Below are 8,358 nucleotides of genomic sequence, written 5' to 3'. Positions count from 1 at the left end.
AAGGCTAGCGCTCTACCACTTGAGCCACAGCACCACTTCCGGCTTTTTTGTTTTTGCTTATGTGGTGCTGAGGAATCGAACCCAGGGCCTCAGGCTTGCAAGGCAAGCGCTCTACCACTGAGCCACCTTCCCAGCCCCTCTGTGAGACTCTTATCTCCAATAAACCACCAGAAAACCTGAAGTGGCGCTGTAGCTCAAGCGGTAGAGCGCTCGCCTTGGGCTGAAGAGCTGAGGGATAGCAACCAGGCCCAGAGTTCAAGCCCCACGACTGACCAAAAAAAAAAAGTTTCAGTACTGTACTACTACTTATTGCCAGAGACCATTAATGATTCATTTACCTGCTAGGGAGTGATTTCCCCATTTCCATCTCAGAAGTGGTCCAGCTCCAAAAGCACACCTTGATTTTTCAGATGGCAGAGAGCACCCTTGCAGCTTGGGTCCTCAGCATAAAGAGGTAGAATTGAAACTTCACATGCAAGGTGTATGTTAGGAACCCATATTTGTGAAAGGAAGGAGGAAGAAACGATGCTGAGCAGAGGGAGAAGCTAGGCAGATGGGGGGGAAAAAGCGCCTTGTCCAACTCAATAGGGAACTCTGCAGCAAACAGTGTTCAAGGAGGCCCTCTCTATAAAGCCCAAATGACCACATCTCCATAGCCTGGCCTCCCTGTCCTCAGATGGAGGCTTGTCTCAGGAATGGGGACCACCTGAGGGCAAGATGAGCCTTGTAATTACAAAGAGCTGACAGCTGGACGCTATCTGCTGCTCATACTCTTACAAGGTGAGAAAAATGGAGAAGCCACATTGTGAGAGGTTAAATCTTGTGGAGTCTTTCTTAAAAAGCTGGCAACAGCATGGTAGACTCCTATGTCAAAGACCAGCAGCCAGCAAATGCATTTAACACTGTTGGGAAACAGGCCAGAGAGGAAAGAACAAAAACAATACCAACTAGCCAATTCAGCTCCCATGGATTGCTGAACTGGGACACCGTGATGACTCGAGATGAGCCAGGAGACAGGAGGCAAGACAGGAACCAGAGCCAGGTGGCATGGCATCCTCACCCCACGGCTGATCCAGGGCTAACTAAGATCAGGTTGGGGGCAGGGTCACAGGCACTGGATGGAAAGGTTCAGTAACCTATAGGCCAAGTGCCCACCCTAGTGTCCAGGGATTCAGGTACACCCATCACCTGATGTGGGAGGTCTTTACCTTCTCCCACCATGAAGACAGACCTTAAGTGGACATACTCAGGCACCAGCATAACTTTTCCATCTAGGGTATACTTAGAAGCTACTCAGAGGCTGGTGATTCAAGCCATTTAGGGAGTTAAGGCAGAATTAGAGCATCTTCTATATGCAAAGCTTTCCTAAGGCTACGATATGACGCGTGCATTTCTCTGAAGCATAGCCCTCCTAGCTCACCTTGAGCTAGGCATCTGCATTCAATGAATGGCCTCTTTCACTGCTAGGCTTTTCAGCACTGAGTAGAAAGTTCCTTCTACCCAGCTGAGGCACAAGGATGGCTGTAAAAAGTTACTGACACTCAGCCTCCCTACTTCATTATGGCACAGAGCTGGAGAGCATGTCCTTGTTTGAGGAGGCATTTTTAGGTAATACATTGCTGAGTCTACCACAGAGTTAGAAGGTGAGGGTTTATGATGATATTTCCATATAGGTATGTAATGCATTTTGATCATTATTTATTCAACTTAGAGTGTGTGTATGTGTGTGCTGGTACTGGGACTTGAACTGAGGGCCTGGATACTATCACTTACTTTTTTCACTCAAGGCTGGTGCACTACTGTCTGAGCCACACCTCCTTTCCAACTTTTTGGTTAATTGGAAATGAGTCTCATGGACTTTCCTGCTTGGGCTGGCTTTGAACTGCAATCCTCAGATCTCAGCCTCTTGTGTAGTTAGGATTACAAGCCTGAGCCACTGGTGCCCCGCAAAATGAACGTTTTTATTGTTGGGAAAGTATTTTGTTTTCTGACATACTTAGTGTAAGGTACATTAAATAGGTAGGTTTCCTTAGGAAGCCGATGAAGACACCAAGTGCTATTCAGGCAGGAGAAGTTTATTTACCTAACTGCTGCCCCCGGCATGTATTATGCTAGAGAAGCATGGCTGAAAAAGTAAGTGGGGGGGGCATCTCTGGGCCAAGACTTATCTAGGCCAGGGACAGGAAGAAGTGTGGCCAGGTGGGGGAAAGGTGTGGCCACACAGGATCCTGATGTGACCTCAGGGCTAGAACTCTCCAAAGGTCAGATGGGAGGCATGTGACCAGAGGTGGCCCAGGATGTGACCTAGCAGGAGAGGAAGGTGACTGCTTCCAGGTCTGTCAGTTACCTAGGTAACAGATACTGGGTGGAAACTTAGCCAAGAGGGAGGGAGGTGTCCCTGTTCAGACCTTACATTCCAGCTTTTCTATACTTATGAAAAAGGGGGAAGATTCTCTTTGGCTACTTCCTGCTTGCAAGGGGTGTCAACAGTAGAGGTAAAAGGCTGAGATGTGGTCTCCTCTGGGAGAAGGCAGCAGCTGTCCCTGGGGCGTTGAGTCTTTACATGAAGTCTGGAGGAGGCAAGTCTCTTAAAAGAAGTCTGGAGAAGTCTCATGAGGCATTGACAGACTGAAAAAAAAATACTGGAGAGCAAATAAATGGCAAGAGGAAGGACTTGGGGCTGAAAATGTTGGTAGAAATGTCCCTAGCCACTTCTGACATCTGGTGACTAGGTAGAGGAGAAGTCAGGTAACAAAGGCAAGAATGTAAATTCCTGCCCAGTTGAAAGGTAGACAAGTATGGACATTAGACAGGCAGGCTTCTTACTTCTACTGACCTCCCGGCTCTGGTTAATTTTGAAAGGGCAGGCACAAAGTGGCTGATGTGACATCATCTCCTCTTAACTCTGTTCATGTTCCCTTGTTCCCCAGACTGGCTGAGTCTAGGTGCTCATTGCTGGGATGGCTTGTCCCAATTGGTATTCATTGAGGTTTGAACTCAAGGCCTGGGCAGTCCCTGAGTACTTCTGCTCAAGGTTACCGCTCAACCACTTTGAGTTATAGTACCACTTGCAGTGTTTGCTGGTTAATTAGAGATAAGAGCCTCTACAGCATGCTTCCAGCCTGGCTCTTTGCAGGTTAGTTGGGAGATGGAGTCTTAGGGATTTTTCAGCCCAGGCTGGCTTTGAACTACAATCTTTGCCACAAAAGCCCTTTATTATTTCCAATTAAAGCAACAAGGAGGTCAAGTAGAATAAGTAGAGTTTACCTGCTTTTGTTTTGTTTTGTTTTTTGGTTGGTCGTGGGGCTTGATCTCTGGGCTTGGGCGCTGTCCCTGCGCTCTTCCAGTGAGCACAGGAGGAATTTCAAAGGGGTTTCATGGCTCAGGTGTGACTTGCAGCACCCCAATAAATGTTAGGACAGTTATTCTGGTGAGTGAAGGAGAGCTGACCAAGCAGAAGCAAAGTCCCAACTTCCCCCAGAGCCCTCTAGAGAGAAATGGCCAAGCCCCCAAAACCAAGCGACCTCGGCTCCGGAGGTGACCGGCCTTTCAGCTAAAGGCCGTAGGAGCTCTCTGGCGTGGCGCCATGTCTGGACAGAGACTGAGCAACAGAGAGCCGTAGAGAGTAGATTCACTCACCAGAGTAGAGAAGTGGTGTGGACGTGGATGTGAAGGCCAGCATAGTATTGGTGAAAAGTCTCGCGTGGTGTCTCCAGGCATTTTGGTATGTACAAAAGGAGTGGTTAGGAAATTCTAACATTGCCATCACAAAAACCCCATATGAGTCACGGCACCATGTGTAAGGTATATTAAATAGGTAGGTTTCATTAGGTAACCAATGAAGAGACCACACGCTATTCAGGCAGGAGAAGTTTATTTACTGAACTGCTGCCCCTGCCATGCATGCTGGAGAAGCATGGCTGAAAAGGAAAGAAGTAGCTGGGCACCGGTGGCTCACGCCTGTAATCCTAGCTACTCAGGAGGCTGAGATCTGAGGATCACGGTTCAAAGCCAGCCCAGGCAGGAAAGACCTTGAGTACTCCTATCTCTAATAAACCACTAGAAAACCGGAAGTGGCACTGTAGCTCAAGTGGTAGAGTGCTCGCCTTGAGCTGAAGAGCTGAGGGACAGTGTCCAGGCCCAGAGTTCAAGGCCCACAACCTACAAAAAAAACCCAACCAAACAAACAAACAAAAACAAAACAGAAAGAAAAGGAAAGGAGTGTGTGTCACCCTCCTCTGGGCCAGGACTTATCTAGGCCAGGAATAGGCAGAGGTGTGGCCAGGTGGGGAAAAGGTGTGGCCACACTGGATCTGGATGTGACCCCAGGGTCTGGGACCCTCCTAAGGTTAGATAGGACATTTGTGACCAGAAGTGGCCCAGGATGTGACCTACCAGGAGAGGAAGGTGACTGCTTCCAGGTGGGTCAGTTACCTAGGTAACAGATACTGGGTGGAAACTTAGCCAAGAGGGAGGGAGGTGTCCCTGTTCAGACCTTACACTTAGAGATTTTACTTTTTGTGGTTGGGAAGGTGGCTCGTTGGTAGAGCGCTTTCCTTGCATGCCTGAGGCCCTGGGTTCAATTCCTCAGCACCACATAAACAGAAAAGGCCGGAAGTGGCGCTGTGGCTCAAGTAGAGCGCTAGCTTTGAGCTGAATAGCTGAGGGACAGCGCTCAAGCTCAGAGTTCAGGCCCCAAGACCGGACCCAAAAAAGAGAATTTACTTTTCCATTTCTGCTTCTTTCTGTCATCTAAATTAAAACAAACGGTATGCCATATATAATCTGCGCATTTTTCTCTGTGGGTTTAAATATGCATTTATCTGAAGATTCATGTGTTACATTTGGAGATTCAGTGGGCTCTAGAATAGGAGTTGACAGTCAATATTTTTTTCAATGCAGTAAATGAGCAAAAAGCATCCTACCTGCTGTTAGAGAGGAAACAACACAAAACAAAACAAAAAAGCTGGGCACCTGTGGCTCACGCCTATAATCCTAACTACTCAGGAGGCTGTGATCCAAGGATCACAGTTCAGAGCCAGCCCAGGCAGGAAAGTTTGTGAGACTCTTATCTCCAATAAACCACCATAAAACCAGAAGTGTCATTATGGATCAAGTGGTTTAGCACTAGCCTTGAGCAAAAAAGTAAAACAATAAAAACAAAAAAACTTAGCTACAAAGTCCAAACCCTGAGTTCAAGCCTCTGGACTGGCACACACACAAAAATACAATGCATGAAATCAGAGAAAATATTTGCAAACCACTTATGTGATAAGGGTTCTCTATCCAGAACATACAGAGAATATCTTACAATTCAATAGTATTTTAAGTGCTCAATTTTGAAATAGGAAAGAACCTGAATAGGTATTTCTCCAAAGAAGGACTTCAATAGCCATTAAGCACAGGAAAAGATACTCAACCTCGTTAAGCCATTAGAAAAATACAAATAAAAATCACAATAGAACACCATTTCTTACACACTAGAATGTGCTGATAGTTAAATTTTATTTGCTTTTTGGAAGGATTTAGTGAGGGTTTATTTTAGTAAAACAGTTAAAATAGCTGGGAGCAGTGGGTCACGCCTTTAATCCTAGCTACTCAGGAGGCTGAGATCTGAGGATTATGGTTCAAAGCCAGCCAGGGCAGGGTAGTCCATGAGACTCTTATCTCCAATTAACCACTAGAAAACTGGAAATGGTGTTGTAGCTCAAGAGGTAGAGCACTCACCTTGAGCTGAAGAGAGCAGGGATAGTGCCAAGCCAAAAGTTCAAGCCCCATGACTGACAAAAACAAAACAAAACAAAAAAGTTAAAATAGGGAGAAAAAGAGAAGAGAAACATTCTTGCTACCCATGTACGAAAATAGAGTGTTAAAAGACTCAATAGCGGGGTGGGAAGGTGGCTCAGTGATAGAGTGCTTGCCTTGCATGCATGAGGCCCTGGGTTCGATTCCTCAGCACCACATAAGCAAAAAGAAAAAAAGCCATAAGTGGCGCTGTGGCTCAAGTGGTAGAGTGCTAGCCTTGAGCTGAAGAGCTGAGGGACAGCGCCCAGGCCCAGAGTTCAAGCCCCAAGAATGACAAAGCAAACAAAAACAGAAGACTCATAGCAATTCCAATTTGTAACTTCCATACTTCTTCTTCTGAAAGTCTTGGGCTGGGAACTGTCCCTGAGCTTCTTTTGCTCAAGCTTAGCACTGTACCACTTGCCACCCTTTTTTGTAGTACTGTGGAATACAACCCAGGGCTCCATGCTTGCTAGGAAAGCACCCTACCACTAAGCCACATTCCCAACCCCAACTTCCATATTTCCTGAGCTAAGAAAAAGGTTGCTTTCGAGTGACTTCTCAGCAGTCTAGCAACTTCTAATCTATATGCTGTGCTTTTGTGTGAGTTAAGATGGGTGAGGCCTGCCTAAACCCAGGACTTCCTTTTGCCTCAGGAACCTTTTGTTCTTTCAGCCTTTACTCATTCCAGAAGAGTTTTTTTTTTTCCATTTCAAAAGAGGAGGTAGATTCAGAAAACCCCTCCTAAATCTCCTAACTTTGTAATTTAACATTTTTAGGATGGTGGGGGGGGGTGGGATGATGGAGTTTCTCTACCTTTCACTTTACTTTGTGGTTATAACTTCTATCGCCTCAAGTCCGATGACTCTTGCCCATAATCTTAGCTTCTCAATATCTGAGATCTGAGAATCTCGGTTCAAAGACAGCCTGAGGAAGTGGCACTGTAGCTCAAGTGGTAGAGCGCTAGCCTTGAGCTGAAGAGCTGGGGGACAGCGCCCAGGCCCAGAGTTCAAGACCCACAACTGACCAAAAAACCCCAAAAAACTGTCAGCTAATGACTCCCCCCACCTGCCGTGTGTGTGTGTGTGTGTGTGTGTGTGTGTGTGTGTGTGTGTGTGTGAATGGAGCAGGAAGGGGCAGATGGCTGCTGTTGGTCCTTGTGTAGAGCCTTGGTGGGGTGAGGTCAGTGCCTAGCAAACCTGCCCTAGGTAATGGGTATGCAGGTTTAAGGGAGCCAAGTTGATCCTGGAGACGCTGTGAATTTCTCCTACAGAAGAAATTGAACTTTCTCAATTGTATCAGTAGCGCAGTATTTTGTATGAAAAGTGAGAGACTATGAGGCTGGGAAGGTGGCTCAGTGGTAGAGTGCTTGCCTTGCATGCCTGAGGCCCTGGGTTCCATTCCTCAGCACCACATAAGCAAAAAGAAAAAAGCTGGAAGTGGCGCTGTGGCTCAATTGGTAGAGCGCTAGCCTTGAGCTGAAGAGCTGAGGGACAGCGCCCAGGCCCAGAGTTCAGGCCCCACGACCCGACCCCCTCAAAAAAAAAAAGAAAAAGAAAAAGAAAAGTGGGAGACTTCTGAATAGTAATTCATTGAACTTCAAGATATGTTGTTTTTTTTTATTAAGATATTTGTTTATTTTTGCTTATGTGGTGCTGAGGAATTGAACCCAGGGCCTCATGCATGCAAGGCAAGCGTTCTGCCACTGAGCCACCTTCCCAGCCCTTCAAGATATTTTGAAATAAAAACAAAATACCAAGCTGGGCGCCAGTGGCTCATGCCTGTAATCCTAGCTACTCAGGAGGCTGAGACTGAGGATCATGGTTCAAAGCCAGCCTGGGCAGTAAAGTTCATGAGATTCTTATCTCCAATGAACCACTAAAAACCAGAAGTGGTGCTGTGGCTCAAGTGGTAGAGTGCTTGCCTTGAGCTGAAGAGCTGAGGGACAGTGCCCAGACCCAGAGTTCAAGCCCCACCACCGACAAAAGAAAAAAAAATCTACTTTAAGAATAGATGAATCCAAAGATTTCAAATACCTGATTATTTCTTTGTATATTTTCCTCTTTTCTCCCAAATAACTTCTTTCAGATAAATTCGTCTCCCTTATCTTTTGTCCTCTTAATGAGATTCAATGCTCTTTTAAGTTGATACATTCTTTTTTTATTTTATTTTTTTAAATTGTGAAATTACTGTACAGAGGGGTTACAATTACATGGGCAAGATAATGAGTACATTTCTTATCAAGCATTGTAGCCTCCTCCTTTGTTTCCCCTTCCCATTCCTTCCCATCCTCCCCCCCACCACCCCTTAAGTTGACACATTCTATAAGTGTAAAGTATCTCAGGAATCCTTGGCTTGGCATTGTGTATGTGTTTCTTTTGAGATGGAATATTGGTTTAATCCAAACTAGCCATTAACTCATAATCCATATACCTCAACCTCCACAGTGCTGGGGTGATAAGTAGATATCACCACCCCTGAATTTCAGATAACCTTCTTAATGGTTGCTGCTGCTGCTTCTCCTCCTCCTCCTCCTCCTCCTCCTCCTCCTCCCCCTCCTTCCCCTCCTCCTCC

Source organism: Dipodomys ordii, unplaced genomic scaffold (genome assembly GCF_000151885.1).
Source record: "Dipodomys ordii isolate 6190 unplaced genomic scaffold, Dord_2.0 Scaffold38, whole genome shotgun sequence".
NCBI lineage: Eukaryota > Metazoa > Chordata > Mammalia > Rodentia > Heteromyidae > Dipodomys > Dipodomys ordii.
This window is presented reverse-complemented; position numbering follows the sequence as displayed.